We start from the raw sequence: 18,061 nt of genomic DNA on the forward strand, positions 1-18,061 counted from the left end.
AGGAAATCTAAAATTGGTTTTAGAGAGAATTCAGAATGTGAAATATTCTAGTTCTGGAGTTTATTACCCTTTCTGAGCCTTACTGTAATAACCTCCTAATCCTTCTTTCTACCATCAATCCCATTCCTTATTCAATCCACTCTATATTTAGTATGATTCTGAACATTTTGCTAACTTGTTTAAAATATTCAGTGATTCCTCACTGCCTATAAAATAAAGTTCAAACCACTTCAATGATATTCAAGGGTTTTGGTATTTTGGGTCCTACACGTTTTCCCACCCTTATCACCCACTACTTCCTTTCACCTAGTCTACACTTCAATTACATTAGACAAATTCCTTCTGTATATCCTGAGTATCCTGAGCATCTCTCTCTCTCTCTCTTTTTTTCTTTTTTTTAGGACATCCTACCCTCACTCAGGTGAAAATTTCCCCTCCTTCCATTATAGCCTCTGCATAGCCTTCAATAGAAATCTGTCTCTCTCACAGTTTACTTTCGACTCTTAGGACAGTTCTCACCCTGTAACGTAAGTTGGATAAATATTTTAAGTACTTGTTTCTTTTTCCCACTAAAATGTTGTCAGGTCCAGGTGCATATTACCTTTGCATCCTCCACATTACCTTATATGGCGTCATGTTTGCATGCAACATGCAATCAATATTTGTTGAGTAATGATTCTGATGGGGAAAAAACTCTTGCAGCTTAAAGTGTTTGTGGAGACAAAATGGGGTAACACCCCGATCACTTCATAGAAATAGTTGAAAATTATATGTTAAATAGTTGGTTGCGAGTATGTATCTTCAAGAGACTTCAGTGCCATCTTATAAAGAGACTTGTTTCTTTTTAAAGGGCATCTTCCCTAGGATCACCGCGTCCATGATGGGGTGACATTAAGGAACATAGTGGATGATGCAAAGATATCCCTATATTTTGGTTCTTACTAATTAAAGATGGTGGAATAGTAGAATACAGAGGAATGAGGAAAATTGCAAAAGACGGGTTAGGGAAAGAGATGATAAGTATGTGACATTTCAATGAAATTATTTTTCTCTAAGCTATGTGGATCTAGTGAAGAAAATGTTTTCCATCTAGCTATGTTCAGTTATTATTTGCAAGATTTACAGAACTTATGTTGATACTTCCATTTTTCAGCATGCAATTATAAAAGTTTCTTTTATTCCTGTAGTGGATGTACGTTGCACAAATATAATACTGTCAATTGAAACTCCCTAGAAGTCAAATTGTTACTTCTCACTGCAATAGCTTCAATTAAACATGATTAGCCACATATTCTGTAAAGCAATACTAGTGTTCTCTCTTTGCATTGAAATTACAGTCCTTCCCCCATTTGTTATAATATTGTGTTTTACAATGAAGCTTTATTCCCACATTTCTTTTGGAATAACTATTAAATCTGAGATTGCCTTCACTATAGAGTCAAAGAAGTGAAAATAATTTTTCCTGGTGTCTATTTTGGCTTTCATATTGTGTTCTATAAAATTCCATATTTGACTACAAATTTTAAATCTTGAATTTACTACTATAGCTGACAAAGAGGTGAGAAATGTGACCACCTCTATAAACATTTTTTTTCAACTCAGAAAGTTCTGCTGCCAAAGCAAACTGCCAAGTGAGCACTTGGTCTTCAAAGCAGACAAACGTGTCAATGATGTTATGGTTAAAAAGAAACTATTCATCCCATCTGTTAATCACCTAACACACTGTACCTGAATTCTAGGCTCACATCCATCTTGAGAGAGAGTTCCTGTGCACTACTGTTTTAGTCAAAGCAAGCCAAAATAACCACTGAGACAAAACTGGATGGATATAACCACTGAATTTTGGTCTCTATCATATTTATATAATATAGAATTATAGAGGTTGCTGGCTCTTCTCAATGTATGAATCCAAAGAACTTAGACGGTCTCCCAATGATGGGATTTAGAGAGAGGGATATATAAATCCACTTTCTGCTTTGTAGTTCTTAGCCTAATACAGCATTTGTTTCTCTCAGCTGGTATGCTGAGATGGAAGATCACAATAAAGAATTTAACCTCACAGATACAGAGAACAAACTAGTGGTTGCCAGAGGGAGGAGGGTCAGAGATGAACAAAACAGGTGAAAGGGATTAAGAGGTATAAACTACCAGTTATAAAATAAGTCACAGGGACGTAATGTACAGCACAGAGAATATAGTTAATAATACTGTATGTGCATAAACTATAAAAATATTGAATCACTACGTTGTATACCTGAAACTAATATAATATTGCAAGTCAACTATACTTTAATTTAAAAAAAAGTTAATCCTGCCTAACCTGCAAACACATAGCAAACAAGTTGCAGAGATTTAGCCTCAACTATAGGTTCCCTACAAAGCCAGCAGCTTGCCATTTACAGGTAATTAGAACCTAGCCCTTTTTTCTTAGCTTAGAACTCTTTCCACTAAATCCACTGTCCCTTGGTGTGTGTGTGTGTGTGTGTGTGTGTGTGTGTGTGTGAGTGTGTGTACTCCCAGAAGATCTCAAATACTTTGTAATTTTCCATAATTAAAATTCCATTGTATGTCCACCACAGAATGTAAAGAGTATAAGGCAGGAGAGATTTTCAACAGGGTTAGAGGTAGACATTTCTTTATGTTTGTTTGCAAAGTGTTGCAGAGATTTTGAAAGGGGGAGTTTTCAAGGAGAATTAGACTTAGCTTTACTGAACATCTGTATTGAGGCACATTGGGCTAAATTCAGTCTGTGTTAATCTGCATCTCTCTCTCTTTCCTTCCTTGAATAGCATTTCTATTCTTTTTTAACACTCCTCATTTCCTTTTATCCTATGTTCCTCTTCTACATTGGCTAGGTAGGTCTTGTTTTACGATGAGAGGATAAAATTAGAGTCCCTAATGTTAGAAACAGTCTTTTTCCTATAATGATTGGCTGTTGCATAATGAACTGAACATCTGATGAGATCCTTGGGCACAAAGACATTTCACAGTCAAAAGTTACATATTCATCCCATCTCTGCAAATGATGTTCCACTGCTTGTTACAGAGTGTGAATAGTTATGGCAAAGGTAGTGGGTGTGGGGCAAAATTGAGATATACTATGTAAAAACTTGATCAGTGCTTACTCCTGGAAGCTGGACTTGAGATGACATTCAGTCTCATGATGCCAAAATGTATTGGGAGGTACAGAAAGCATCATAAGATCCTGCAAACCAATCTGATCCCCACCACCTCTACCTTACTTTAGGACCCTAATAAGAGCCTGATTACTAAATGTTAATCACCATGAGTGGTATAACTGATTATCGTTATTTGCTATAGTTATGCTCTGTAAGTCACCTTAAACACTGAATTAGCAAATACTGAATGATTGCTCCTGGGAGAAATATAGGGTTAGGTTCCTGTGGGTCTCTGGCTACATTTTCATCGACCAATCAATACATACCATCTTTTCACGTGTTTTTTTATGCGAAGACACTGTATCTAACACTAAATATTGTTGTTTCATTAGCATTGAGCTCATGGCCAACAGTACTGTAACTCATGCCTGAATGAAGCTTACCTAACACATGTTCTTTCTCTGTAAAGCACATCACAGCCTTCCTGCACCTAATAACACTGGACAGCACTTCAGCACTATGCTTGGGAACATTTTAAACAGCAAAATCATCAGCAAAAAGCACAAACATTTTTTAAAAAATAGCACTAAAAGACCATGAAAAGGACACTAATTTACAGTATGAAAGCTGGAACAAGAAGGCCTTGCATCACCTTCTTTGATCTCAGCTGGGAAAGTGTGCATCAGGCAACGCAGATGTTCTGCTGTTCTGAACATGTTTGTGAATGACTGAGAACATGCAGCAAGTATGGATCTTGAAGTTACAAATACAATTTAAAAAATAGGCATGTTTGCAATTCCAGAATCCTTAAAAAACGAAGACTACCTGTACACATAACATAGACAGCATGAGATATTACTGGAAGAAAGAAAAAAAAAAAACAGGCATATTTAAGAAAGGCCTGCCAGAACTTAAACACAAGAAACATATAGCAGTTACCCATAGTGGTGGTGCTCATGTTCTGCAAATGAAAACTAGCTACATCCATTCAGTTATCAAATGTCTGTTAAGCAATCTTTTTCACACAGGCACTACACTAGGTACCATTCCAAAAAAAAAATTATTGTGGGGATAAAACTCATTTTTAAAATAGAGTAAAATACAAAAGAGTATCAATTGATAATTTTTATTTACTCCTGTATGTTGTCTATCTGTCAGTTTATAAACATGTGTTGAATACTAATTATACGCAAGCTTGTAAGTTAAGTACCTTGCCAAATGCAAAGACTGTAATAAACATGACCCCTGCCCCCGAAGAGCTCTTGATCCATCTGGGGTGACAAAGTTAGGAAATATTTTATTAGTATAAAGGGCTCCAGTTGCAGGTCTTGGTTAAATTAGAACTTGCAGATTATAAACCATAAGCTTTCCAAGAAGCAATTAGTAATCTGTTTCAAGCCTGCAATCATAGGGAAGATAACAGTTGACTTTGGCATTGAAGGAACTAATATAATTATTGAATTGAGTATTTACTATATACTGGACTCTGCTGAGTGCTCAACATATATCATTGATGTTTAAATCGACCTCAGGAAGTAGAAACTGTAATTCATAATTCATGTGATAGGCTCTGGAAGCAGTGAAAGTTTAAGTAGGAGACAGAGCCACAATTTGAGCCTACGTCTGTCAGATTACAACCCATATTATGACTTAATCTCTCTGTACTCTCTCTGTTAGGGAGCTGGGACAGGAAGCATGACTCCAGCTTTGCAAAAGATTTATTTCTGGAAGACCTTTTAAGGTACCACCCAAAGATTTATGGACACGAGTAGGCATGAATTAATTGTGATTATCACAGTTAAGAGATTTCATTGAAAGATGATCTAATATATCAAATTAAAAATGTAAATCCCCTTCTCCTTTAGCTTTTTCACATTATTTTCTTGGAATATCATTTATTGCCTAAGACATCTATGGGGATTCATGTCAAAGAGAGTTACACTTACAAGAAAAAAGAATAGGGTGCTTTAGTAATTTATGCTTAAAACAGAGGCTTAAATCTCTGGGTGCCGAACTTTTCTGCACTGCAGTTAAACTGCCGAATTGGAATAAATAGCATACTTTTTCATGGCCTTGAGAATATTTAAAATAGGATTATGGATTTGCCATTGACTCAAACAGTTAGGAAAACTAAACTATGAGGAAGCAGGTCTCTGAATAAATAGTATTTATGAAAAAATGGTAGTGAGAGAAAAGATAATGTAGACAAAAGGGTGTTTGTTTCTCTTGGAAGTAAGTGGTATAATGATGCCAAGTTTGTTCTAGGATAATGGAATACCTTTCACGATGAGTAAGTAGTGGTTCTGTTGTTGGAAGTTTTTATCTTTATTATGCAGTGAAAAACTAGACCATCAGGTAGGATACTCTAATGTAGTAAATACGGTTCAAAAAATTACAAGATGCAGCTCTACAAAAATCCTTCTAAGACATTGTATTAAAAAAGGTTTTGTGAACATTGTGAACAACAAGTATTGGTAGAAAGGGAAAATAAATATGGGAGGGAATTTAAGGTATAAGTAATATTTGTCAATATTTTAGTCTACTTTCTTTAATCTTTAAGATTGACATATACACACTACTATATATATAATATAGATAACAAATAAGAACCTACCATATAGCACAGGGAACTCTACTCAATATTCTGTAGTGACCTATATGGGAAAAGAATCTAAAAAACAGTGGATATATGTATAACTGATTTACTTTGCTGTACAGCAGAAACTGACACAACATTGTAAATCAACGATACTCCAATAAAAATTAATTTTAAAAACTTACATATGTTGATAAGATCATTACTGACAGGTTTTACCATCTATGTCAGTGTTTCTGGGGATGGAAACACCCCAGAGTTTCCTACTCTGACATTTTCACTGATGTCATTCCCCTTGATCCTCAATTTGAAAGTGGATAAAAATGTTTTCTATGTTTTCTTCTTTAAGAAGTTAAATAGTACAATGCTTGGTGTCAGTCTATTTACCTCTTGTAAAAATAAAATACAGTGTGTGTGTGTGTGTGTAAAAAAAAAAAAAAAAAAAAAAAAAAAAAAAGGACCCAAAAAAAAAAAAAAAAAAAAAAAAAAATACTATCCATGCAGGATACACAATTGGTAAAACCAAGATTGGAACCAAGATCTTACACATTCCAAACATGCAAGCATTTTTTTAATGTGTTACCACATGGAAGAACCATGTAAGATTCTTTCATTGTATCACCATTATGGTAAGTGGCAGACATAGTAAAATACTCAAGATGGTGAGACTAAATATAAATGATGCTAGAGAAGATAAAGTTTAGCTGTTGTTTAATTCAGCTCTAATTTTGGCAAAATCTATATAAAACAAATAAAAATAAATTTGCTAATTAAAAAAAAAAACAGACTATCTGCCACAAACCCAATTTAGTCATTCTGTTAGCCTATAGGCATCATGATGCCATCATCACACAGGATATACAGTAATATTTTGACTTTTTCTTACTTTATTTGAGTCTAGCAGGCTTCCCATTTGGAAAAGATGGGATATTGTTTTGTTTGTTTTTAGAATTCATAGTGTATTCACTCTGAGTTGAAATACGATACTGTCAGCATACTATGAAAGTGAACAACCTAATAAGAAATTATATAAGGTAAACATGGTTTCATTTAAAACATTTATTTTATTTAAGAAAATGGATGGCTAATGACTCAAGTCTTAAAAGCAGATGACAAAAATTACCTGGGCATCATTTTTCAATTTTGTGTAGGATTATTGTGTCCAGGATATAACCCAATGACTTGCAAAGTAAAAGCAGCCAGCATGAGAAGAATATACTTTATTATACAAGAGATCTTTGAGTGAGAGGAATAAATCATTTTCTGATATATTTCCTGTTAAATACATTAACTGATCATCATAGAAAAACCTCCTAGAATTGCTCTCAGAATGTAGTTCACGAGATGTTGTCTATAATACAAAATTTCATTCCAAAGAAGCTCCCTAGCATCAGTTTTTCAATTATCCATACTTAACATGTAATTTTCACCATAATATACTGCTGACTAAAGTACCAACCTCATTGACAGTGCCATCCTTTGTAATAAAATATTTTCCCGTACCAGACCATTCTGTATTAATTAATGCAAATAAGCTACTTTCACACCAACTGGCATTAAACTATTTCCTATGTCCCAATATTAAAAATATCTGGTTTGATAACGTGACTAGCACTTAAGGGTCAACTGCTGACAGTAGTGCAAGTAGGTTTTCAATTTGCACTGCAATAAATTTAAATATCATCTAACTACCCATACAATAGATTTCTCTATAGCATGTCAATGAAGAAATAAATATATTACTGCAGTAGGACAGTGTGAGAGACAAAAATCTCAAACTTCTTCTACTGAGTACTAGAACTTGAAAGACAAGGATTAAAATTATTGATTCAACAATACTTGAAGGTATTTGCAGGCCCTTGTTGATTGAACCAAGTATGTAACTCAGGAAAGTCGTCATTTCATTCCCCAACAACTTTGATGAAAAGGTTCCTTCTTTATTTCAATGGGATCAAGTCCTAGCTTCTGTTTTCTTGAGCAGGTTACTTAAAAATTTTACTTTACTCATCAGGAAAATGGAGAAAGCAAGATATATCCAACTGTTTCCTAATAAAGATTATAAGACAAACCATAAGGAAATTATTCAGTTATCACATGAGGCTAAGCCGAAACTCAAATCAAAACCAGGAAAACTCAAATCTATTGTAATTGAAATTTTAAAATTTCTTTAATAAAAGTCTTACTATCAAGCAGGAAAGGAAAACAACCATAAAATTAATTGTATGCAGTTTTATTAGTTACTTTTTGCAACACTATCCCCCATAAGTAATTAAGAATCATTTGTGTTGAATAATTTAAAAATATTAGAGAAAATATTCTTTTCAAATTTTCAAATTTCTTTTTTCAAATTTTCAAATTTTCTTTTCAAAAATTATAAAAATATAATTTTCAAGAATATATGATAATTTATGTAATTATTTACATATTAATAGCTACTTAGGTTGAGATTTTTCACATATGCAAAATACTGAGATTATTTTCATTGCATATTTACACATATCCTTAGGATACATTCCCAGAAGTAAAATTTGTAGATCAGAAGATATGCACATTTTACATTTTGCTTCATATTACCGAATCATTTTCTAGAAAGATTATAAACAATTCATAGTGCTATGTGCTACACAAGTATCTTATTTTTTCTTTAACGCCACAATAAAATAATGTTACCCATTGTGCTGATTTGGATTGTTTGAGTGGCAAAAACGAAAACAAACATCATTATTTAGACTTGCAGTCTAATTATGATTAAGCCTGAATATTTTGTCATAAGCTCTTAATGCTCTGTACTTCTTCATTTGTTACTTATCTATCAATGTCTTTTCTATGGCATTGTTTGTCTGTTCCTTGTTGATAGCTAAGAGCTCTTTTTATATTACAAAATGCAAATGTATTTTCATGAATGCAATAATTATTTTACCCAACTAAAGTTTGCCTTTTCTTTCCCTGTGTGTGTTTTCTACAGAGAAATTTTAAATCTTTATGTGATTATTTCTAAAAGCTATTTACTATTTCAGACCCTAGAAGGGTGCCAAGAGAAGCTTCACTAACTCAACATTTTAAACTTTAAACAATATTCTTTCCAGTACTTCTCAAGTCTATGATCTCTTCAATCCACCTAAAATTATTTTTTGTTTAAGGGGTGAAGTATAAATTCAGTTTTGTTTTTTTCTTCCCCAAATAACCAGGTAGTTCTCCAATATAATTGATTTGTAATTTATCTTTTTATTTAATGTACCTCCTAAATTCCTTATATAGCTTTGATCTTTTTTTCTGACTAGAATCACTGTAATACAACTTTAAAGTACATTTTAACATCCAAGAAGGTTAGCTCATTTCATCTCTTTTATGACATATATACACTCTAAATCCTGCCTATTTAAGTGCAGGTTTAGTCTTTTGATTAAATTCTAGTTAAACCAAGAGGAGAATTAATTATTGTCAAATAAAAATTTTATTGTTTATTAGTTTCAAAAAACTCTTGAGTCCATTTCTTAAAAGATATTTTTATTGGTCATGAACATAATTTACTTGTTAATGTTTTCATTTAATGTCTTCTATCATCATAAGCATGCAGAGTAGTGAAATAGTGAAGACTGCGGGTTGGGTGTTAAAGTGTCTGTGAATTGTTTGTTTGGCTCAACATTTACTGTGCAAACTTGAGTAAGTGACATAACTTTGCCTGTTTCCTAGTGACGGAAATATCTTCAAGAAAAATCAATGATTTTCTTTCAAAGGATGGGAAGTTATAGGAAAGAAAGCCCAGAAATAAACCCATGCACCAATGGTCATTTAATCTATGACAAAAGAGGCAAGAATATACAATGGAGAAAAGACAGTCTCTTCAATAAGTGGTGCTGGGAAAACTGGACAGCTACATGTAAAAGAATGAAGTTACAACATTCTCTAACACCATACACAAAAATAAACTCAAAATGAATCAAAGACCTAAATGTAAGGCCAGACACTATAAAACTCTTAGAGGAAAATATAAGCAGAACACTCTTTGACATAAATCGCAGCAATATCTTTTTGGATCTTTCTCCTAGAGTAATGAAAATAAAAACAAAAATAAACAAATGGGACCTAATTAAACTTAAAAGCTTTTGCACAGTAAAGGAAACCATAAACAACACAAAAAGACAACCCACAGAATGGGAGGAAATATTTGCCAATAAAGTGACCAACAAAGGTTTAATCTCCAAAATATATAAACAGCTCATGCAGATCAATGTCAAAGAAACAATCCAATCAAAAAATAGGTGGAAGATCTAAATAAATAGATATTTCTCCAAAGAAGACATACAGATAGCCAAAAAACACATGAAAAGATGTTCAACATCACTAATTATCAGAAAAATGCAAATCAAAACCCCAAGGTGTCACCTCACACCAGTCAGAATGGCCATCATTAAAAGTCTACAAACAATAAATGCTGGAGAGGGTGTGGAGAAAAGGGAACCCTCCTATACTGTTGGTGGGAATGTAAATTGATACAGCCACTATGGAGAACAGTATGGAGGTTCCTTAAAAAACTAAAAACAGAACTACCATATGATCCAGCAATCCCACTCCTGGGCATATATCCAGAGAAAACCACCATCCAAAAAGATACATGCACCCCAGTGTTCATTGCAGCACTATTTACAATAGCCAAGACACAGAAGCAAATTAATGTCCATTGACAGAGGAATGGATAAAGAAGATGTGGTACATTTCTACAATGGAATACTACTCAGCCATAAATAAAGAATGAAATGATGCCAACTGCAGCAACATGGATGGACCTAGAGATTATCATACTAAGTGAAGTAAGTCAGATAGATAAAGAAAGACAAATATCACATGATATCACTCATATGTGGAATCTAATTTTGAAAAATGATACAAATTAACTGATTTACAAAACAGAAACAGACTCACAGATTTCAAAAACAAATTTATGGTTACCAAAGAGGAAACATGGCGGGGAGAGATAAATTAGGAGCTGGGGATTAACGTATATATACTACTACAGATAAAAAGATAACCAACAAGGACCAACTGTATAGCACAGGGAACTCTACTCAATATTCTGTAATAACCTATATGGGTAAAGAATCTGAAAAAGAATGAATATATGTATATCTATAACTGAATCACTTTGCTGTACACCTGAAACTAACAGAACACTGTAAATCAACTATACTCCAATAAAATTTTTTAAAAAATAAAGGATGGGAAGTTACTGAAGGTGTTAATGGAGAAGAACTCTTATTAAGGGTAAAGGTTGTAGGTTGAAAATATTTGAGAATAACTAACCCTGGGATAAAAATATAGGCAGACATCCATAAAAAATTAATGTGCTTTTATATGCTGCTTATGAAAAATGACCTGAATTCTAAGCTGATAGGAAATATTTATTTTTCAAAGGAAACAGAAATTGAGACAAAACTTTACAGAACAATTACTCTAATGGTGACAATAATATCTGAGGAAAGTTGTCATCCCACATAGCAAAGGTAATGCTCCACTGACTTTCAACATAAAATCCCTCTGACCCCTCTATTTGTAAGATTTCTGATGTCATGAAAATCAAATATATAAAGAATTGAATTTCAATCTCAATCACTTCATGTGTATTCATCTGGACTGGCAAGTGGCCCATGCCAATCTGATTACTACTAAAAGCAGAACTTTCTTCCTGAAGGGGCCAAATCTTTAGCCCTGAAGGTCAACCAAACCAACTGAGCCTTGAAAATGCCACACAGATCATCCAGAAACCATCAGGTAGAGTACGTACTGGAGCCTAACGTTCAAGAACAGACCTTTTCTCCCTCTTAGCAAGCTACATGCTGTAAGTATGTAATACTTGCAAAGGGGAGCTAGTACATATGATTTATACCAAAAATCAGAAGATCAGGGCAAATTGTAAAAAAATCAACTATGTGGGTCTGTTTTCTTCACTTCTGTGCGCACTTTTGCTTGATTCCAGAAGCCCGGTGTTGCACTTTGACTAATTAGTATCTTAATAATCCAAATTATCCTTCTCTTCTCCCCTTTTAAAAAAAAAAGTATTCTGATGTTCTTTAAATTTTCTGAATCATAAAAATCATTAGAAGATTTTTATAAAAGTATGAATTCCAGGAAATCACCTAGGAGAGACCTTGAAATCTGCATTTTACTGTGTGCCTCCAGTCTTCCTTTTTGTCAGGCAGGTTTGGGAAATGCTGCTCTGCTCTATGAAAATTCCCATTGTTTACAGCCAAGGTGACTGAATAGAAAAACTGGAGGCTGTAGAAGTTTCATTATAAAATATGACAAAAGGGCTTCAGAGTCAATGTTCTTCCCTAATGTGAAATTAATCATCCTGTTCACTTTAGACTACATTAAAGAAGTTATTCTGATAAGCAAATGTAGAAAGTTTTAAAATCACCTCCCAATGCTGTATCGTGAGCAGAATCTATTGATAGAAGTACACAGGTATTAAATACCATTCCTGGTTCAAAGAAAGAAGAAGCCAGGCTCAGGGTAATAAATACTTGACAGCAGGTATTACACACTGAGCTGTGTAAGGAAAATGACCCCTTTAAGTAACACTGAGGAAGGTGCTGTATTTTCCTTTACTTAAGAATTATTCCTAATTGAGGCTTTGAACTTCTGAATTAGATATAAGAGCCCACATGTGAGAAAACAATCACAGTTTTGACTAGGATTATGAGAATATAGCACGGGGAATTCAAGAAAGTATCAGAAGATACTGGACAAGTAGATGACAAAAAATTGGACAAAAGAAATATAATTTTCTCAATGACGTGGTTAAGGGAACTGATGTGCTATTGGAATTTATGCTCAGCAGCCTACTACATTTAAATTCCAGTGAGCTGCATTTTGGACAGGGGGAGTTTTAGGTCCCATATCTGGAAAATAAGAACGATAATGCGACCTACCTCACAGGCTTGTTGTGTAGATTAACTGAGATAATGGTTGTGAAGTCCTTAGTATATCTTAAGTATTCAATAACCATTATTATTATTGTTGTTGCTGCTGCTGTTGTTATTATTAGGATATCATGCTTGAAATAATTATATGATTAATTATTTAGAGCCTTTATTACACATTGCCAATTACCTTAGTCATTGTAAACTACATTTTTGTTTTATAAATTTATTTTTATTTACTTATTTATTTTTGGCTGCATTGGGTCTTCGCTGCTGTGCGCGGGCTTTCTCTAGTTGCGGAGAGTGGGGGCTACTCTTCGTTGCGGTGTATGGGCTTCTCATTGCAGTGGCTTCTCTTGTTGTGGAGTACGGGCTCTAGGTGTGCAGGCTTCAGTAGTTGTGGCTCACGGGCTCTAGAGTGCAGGCTCAGTAGTTGTGGCACACGGACTTAGTTGTTCTGCGGCATGTGGGATCTTCCCGGACCAGGGCTCAAACCTATGTCCCCTGCATTGGCAGGTAGATTCTTAAACACTGCACCAGGAGTCCATACATTTTTTTTTTAATTATACAGTTTTCAGGTAAGTCAATTATCTAGATAGTCTTAGACACATTTTGACTCCTTAAACTCTTACAATATTATGGTAGTTGGAAGAGATCAGAATGATGGAATGGGACGATGTGGAACTCACCTCCCACCACAAAGCATCAAAAATACATCTACCTATGGAACCATTCTCACTGAAAACTAACTGGAGACTGGCAGAAACACTCCTATACACCAAGGTTGTAAGAAAGATCCACACACAGTCTGGGAGGAAGGGAAGAGGAGCAATCAGGGTGGGACCTGTGCTCCTGCAAGGGGACACAGAAGAGGAGGGGGATTACACGAGCAGGAGGGCTGTAAAAAATCTAGACTTCACTCGTGAAGAGCAAGTGCACACTTGCTTACTCCCAAAACAGGGGAGAGAAAGCAGATTGAAATAGTACAGGACACTGGCAGGCTTCCTGCAACTACCCTGGTGCACACCCCAGCCTGAGTAGAGTACCACTCTGGTCCTGGTTGCTTCACAATGCAGCTCCACACTAGGGTGAGGGCTGCAAGGGTAAGGGGACTGCTCAGTTGTGAGGGACAGAGCCAGCTCAGAAACAGAACAGCATCTGAACAGGGTGTGGGCAGCCATTACTAGCAGTCACTGAAGCAGCACATCAGACGCAGCAGGGAACTTTGACTAGGAGCAGGACTGCTACAGCCCATGCCCACACCCATGCCAAGGGTCTGCTCCAGGCCCTCTTGCTACAGCACTAATCCCCTCCGGGGCAAATGTGTCAGTGCTGGAAGAGGGGAGAGCACACACTTAGAGGGAACAGAACCAGATTGACCTGCCCCTCAGGGCTTCTGCTCCAGCAACTTGGGACCCAACCCTGCCCCTGATAGAGCAGTGATGGCCATGGAGCATAGGGGAGGCTCCAACTCACACCTGGCTCTGGATCTAGCTCCTCCATCTCAGGCCCCACCTCCTACCAAGGTGATAGCACACCTTGGGTTAAAACATAACTAGTGCTCATGTTATATCTCTCTCTCCCACCAAAGTCACCAGGCACACACAGACTGTATGAGAAGGCTCCCATGCATGGACACCCCTTCAAGATCACAAAAGCTAACTCTTTCACCAAATTTCATAGAGACAGAGAAAGTTAAACAAAATGAGATGACAGAGGGATTTGTTTCAATAGAAAGAAAAAGAGAAAACCCCAGAAAAAACAACTGTGAAACAGAAAAAATAATTTATCAGATAAATAGTTCAAAGCATTAGTAATAAAAATGCAAACTAAATCAGGGAAAATAATAGATGGGCACAGTGAGAATTTTAACAAGGAACTAGAAAATATATACAGAACCAATTGGAACTGAAGAATACAATAACTAAAAGGAAAAACACACTAGAAGGAATTAATAGCAGACTTGGTGATACAGAAGAAAACATAAATGATCTGGAAGATGTAATAATGGAAATCACCCAATCAAAACAACAAAAAGAAAAACAAATTAAAAAAGAAATGAGAATAGTTTATAACTGTTTATAAACAGTTATAAACATCAAATAACATCAAATGTACCAACATTTGCATTATAAGGGTTCCACAAGGAGAAGAGAGAAAGGGGTTGATGAAATTATGGCTGAAAACTTCCTGAACCTGAAGAAGGAAACAGATATCAAGGTACACAAAGCATAGAGGTTAACAAACAAAATGAACCCAAACAGACCCATACCAAGACATGTCATAATTAAAATGAAAAAAGTTAAAGTTAAAGAGAGAATTCTAAAGGCAGCAAGAGAAAAAAATGAGTCACATACAGGGGGACCCGCATAAGGCTAGCAGCTGATTTTTCTGCAGAAACTTTGAAGAGAGTGACATGATATATTTAAAACAATGAAAGGGAAAACCCTGCAACCTAGGTACTTTACCCAGCAAGATTTTCATTTATAATTGAAGGAGAGATAAATAACTTCTTAGACAAGCAAAAACTAAAAGAGTTCATCGATACTAAACCCACCCTAAAATAAATGTTAAAGGGTCTTCTCTAAGTGGAAAGGAAAAGGCAACAAGAAGTAAGTATCTAAAGTAAAGGAAAATCCCTCTAGTAAAGGCAAATGCATAGTAAAGGTTGAGGATCAACCACTTAAATAAGCTAGTATTAAAAAATTCTTAATTTAATTTTTTAATTGAAAATTAAAAAACAAAAAAATTGTAAAATCAATAAAACTATAATAAATAGTATTGGGATAAACATGAAGATGTAAAGTATGACATCAAAAACACATAATGTGGGGGAAGGAAGTAAAAAATCTTGATCTTTTAGACTGTGCCTGAACTTAAATGACTAACAGTTTAAAACAAGTAGATATAGTTATAGGTTAACATATATAAACCCCATGGTAACCACAAATCTAAAACCTGCAACAGATATACCAAAACAAAGATAAAGGAACACAAGCATACCACTACAAAGTCACTAAACCACATGGAAAGATACTAAAAGAAGAAAAAAAGAACAGAGAAGAATTATAAAAAACAAACAAAAACAGAAAATAAGTAACAAAATGGCAATAAGTAGATACCTATCAATAATCACTTAAAACACCAATGAACTATGATCAATAATAATGTCAATAAAGCTATAATCAGATCAAAAACAAAATTAAAAAATGACAAAATTAGAAATATTAGAAATAATTCCTTGAAAGATACAACACCGCAGACTTTTGCTAAATATTAAATAGGTAACTTAAATAGTCCCTCATGTGTTAAAGAAATTAAATTAATAGCCAATCAACATTTGAAGCAAAGAAAACTATAGGTCCAGATGGCTTCATTGGTACTTTATTAAGCATGTAGTGAAGGATGAATATTAAATCAACACACACTTTACCAGACTATAGCAGAAGAAAGAATACTTCCTTACTCATTTTATAAGGCCAGTATTATCCTAATATCAAAACCAGATGAAATCATTAATATATATATATTAATATATATATATATATAAAATTGATCAATATTACTTGTGAACACAGATGCAAAACTCCTCAAAAATTTCTAGGAAATCCAATACCAGATAAAAGGAGAATATATTATGACCAATTGGAATTTATTCTAGATGCAAGACTGATTCAATATTTGAAAATAAATTATTATAGTACTTCACATTACTAATGACCAAGTAAGAATTGCATTATATATTAATAGATGCAGAAAAATCTTTTGACATTTAATATCCAGTCATGCTTAAAAACTCTGAGCAAGCATAACTAGAAGGAAACAACCTCAATGGGATAAACAGCATTAACAAAAACATACAGCTAATGTCACACTTTATGGTAAAAGGTTAAACACACAACCCTTGGAAACAAGGCAAGGATTTCCATTCTCACCACTCTTATTGAACATCATACTGGAATTCCTACTCAGTGCAGGAAAATGAAATAAAATACATATGTATTGGAAAGGAAAAAAACTGTTTCTATCCTCAACTGACATAATTGTGTGTGTAGAAAATCCAAGAAATCTACAGTAATTTTTAGAATTGATAAATGAGTATAGTAATGCCAAAGAATACAATGTCAGCATAGAAAAATGAGTCCAAAAGTAATACACTAGCAATGAACAAATGGGAATTAAATTCCAAAAAGTAGTGCCGTTTGTAATAGTGTCAAAAATGATTAAATACTTAAATATAAATATTTTTAAAATACGTGCAGGATCAAAACTACCAAACACTGATGAGAAAAGAGAAGAAGACCTAAGTATATGGCCATACATGGTATTCATGGATTGGAACACTCTGTATACTTAAGATGTCAAGTCTCCCAAAACTGATTTCTGCATCTAACACTATTCCACTTCAAATTCCAGCAAAAAATATACTGACAGACTGATTCTAAAATGTATACAGAAGGGCAAACAAAACAAGACAAAAGAGGAAATCCAAAACAATTTTTAAAAAGAACAAAATTGGAGGACTCACAATTATTTTCTTATAAAGCTACAGTAATCAAAACAATGTGATGTTAAATAAATGATAGACATATAACTCACAAAATAAGATAAAGTTCAGAAATAGACATAGATATAAATATACATATATATTCATTGCTTTTCTAACCAAGCCTTCTCTCCATTCAACACAGAAAGGAAAATCAAACTTTTAACAAATGGTGCTGAAATAATTGAATATCCATATGCAAAACAATAAACCTTTATCCATATTTTGCATTATATATTAGAATTGACCAGAAATGAATCATAGACATCAATGTATAACCTAGAATTTCTAGAAGGAAATAACACTGAAGAAAAATCATTGTGAGTTTTGGTTAGGCAAAATTTCCTACAGACAAAGCCAAAAGCACCATGCATAAATGAAAAAAAGCTAAATTGGATTTCATAAAAATTAAGAATGATTTTCAAAAAAATCACTTATATCAAAATGAAATGGTTAACCACAGACTTGAAGAAAATATTTGCAAATCACTTATGATAAAAGACCTGCATCCAGGGGCTTCCCTGGTGGCACAGTGGTTGAGAATCCGCCTGCCAATGCAGGGGACACGGGTTCGAGCCCTGGTCCGCGAAGATCCCACATGCCTCGGAGCAACTAGGCCCGTGAGCCACAACTGCTGAGCCTGCGCGTCTGGAGCCTGTGCTCCGCAAGAAGTAGAGGCCGCGATAGTGAGAGGCCCGCGCACCGCGATGAAGAGGGGCCCCCGCTTGCCGCAACTAGAGAAAGCCCTCGCACAGAAACGAAGACCCAACACAGCCAAAAATAAATAAATAAATAAAAATAAATAAAAATAAAAGGAATTCCTTAAAAAAAAAAAAAAGACCTGCATCCAAAAGAAATAAAGAACTTAAAATTAAACAAT

The 18,061-nt window shown here is 34.5% G+C and overlaps 1 protein-coding gene across 1 annotated transcript in view; it reads right to left on the reverse strand.

The window, feature by feature from the left end:
* The window catches only part of DPP10 (dipeptidyl peptidase like 10), a 674,557-nt gene that overhangs the window by 148,037 nt on the left and 508,459 nt on the right, over positions 1-18,061 (reverse strand).

The sequence above is a fragment of the Balaenoptera musculus genome, chromosome 7 (assembly GCF_009873245.2).
Source record: "Balaenoptera musculus isolate JJ_BM4_2016_0621 chromosome 7, mBalMus1.pri.v3, whole genome shotgun sequence".
Classification (NCBI taxonomy): Eukaryota; Metazoa; Chordata; class Mammalia; order Artiodactyla; family Balaenopteridae; genus Balaenoptera; species Balaenoptera musculus.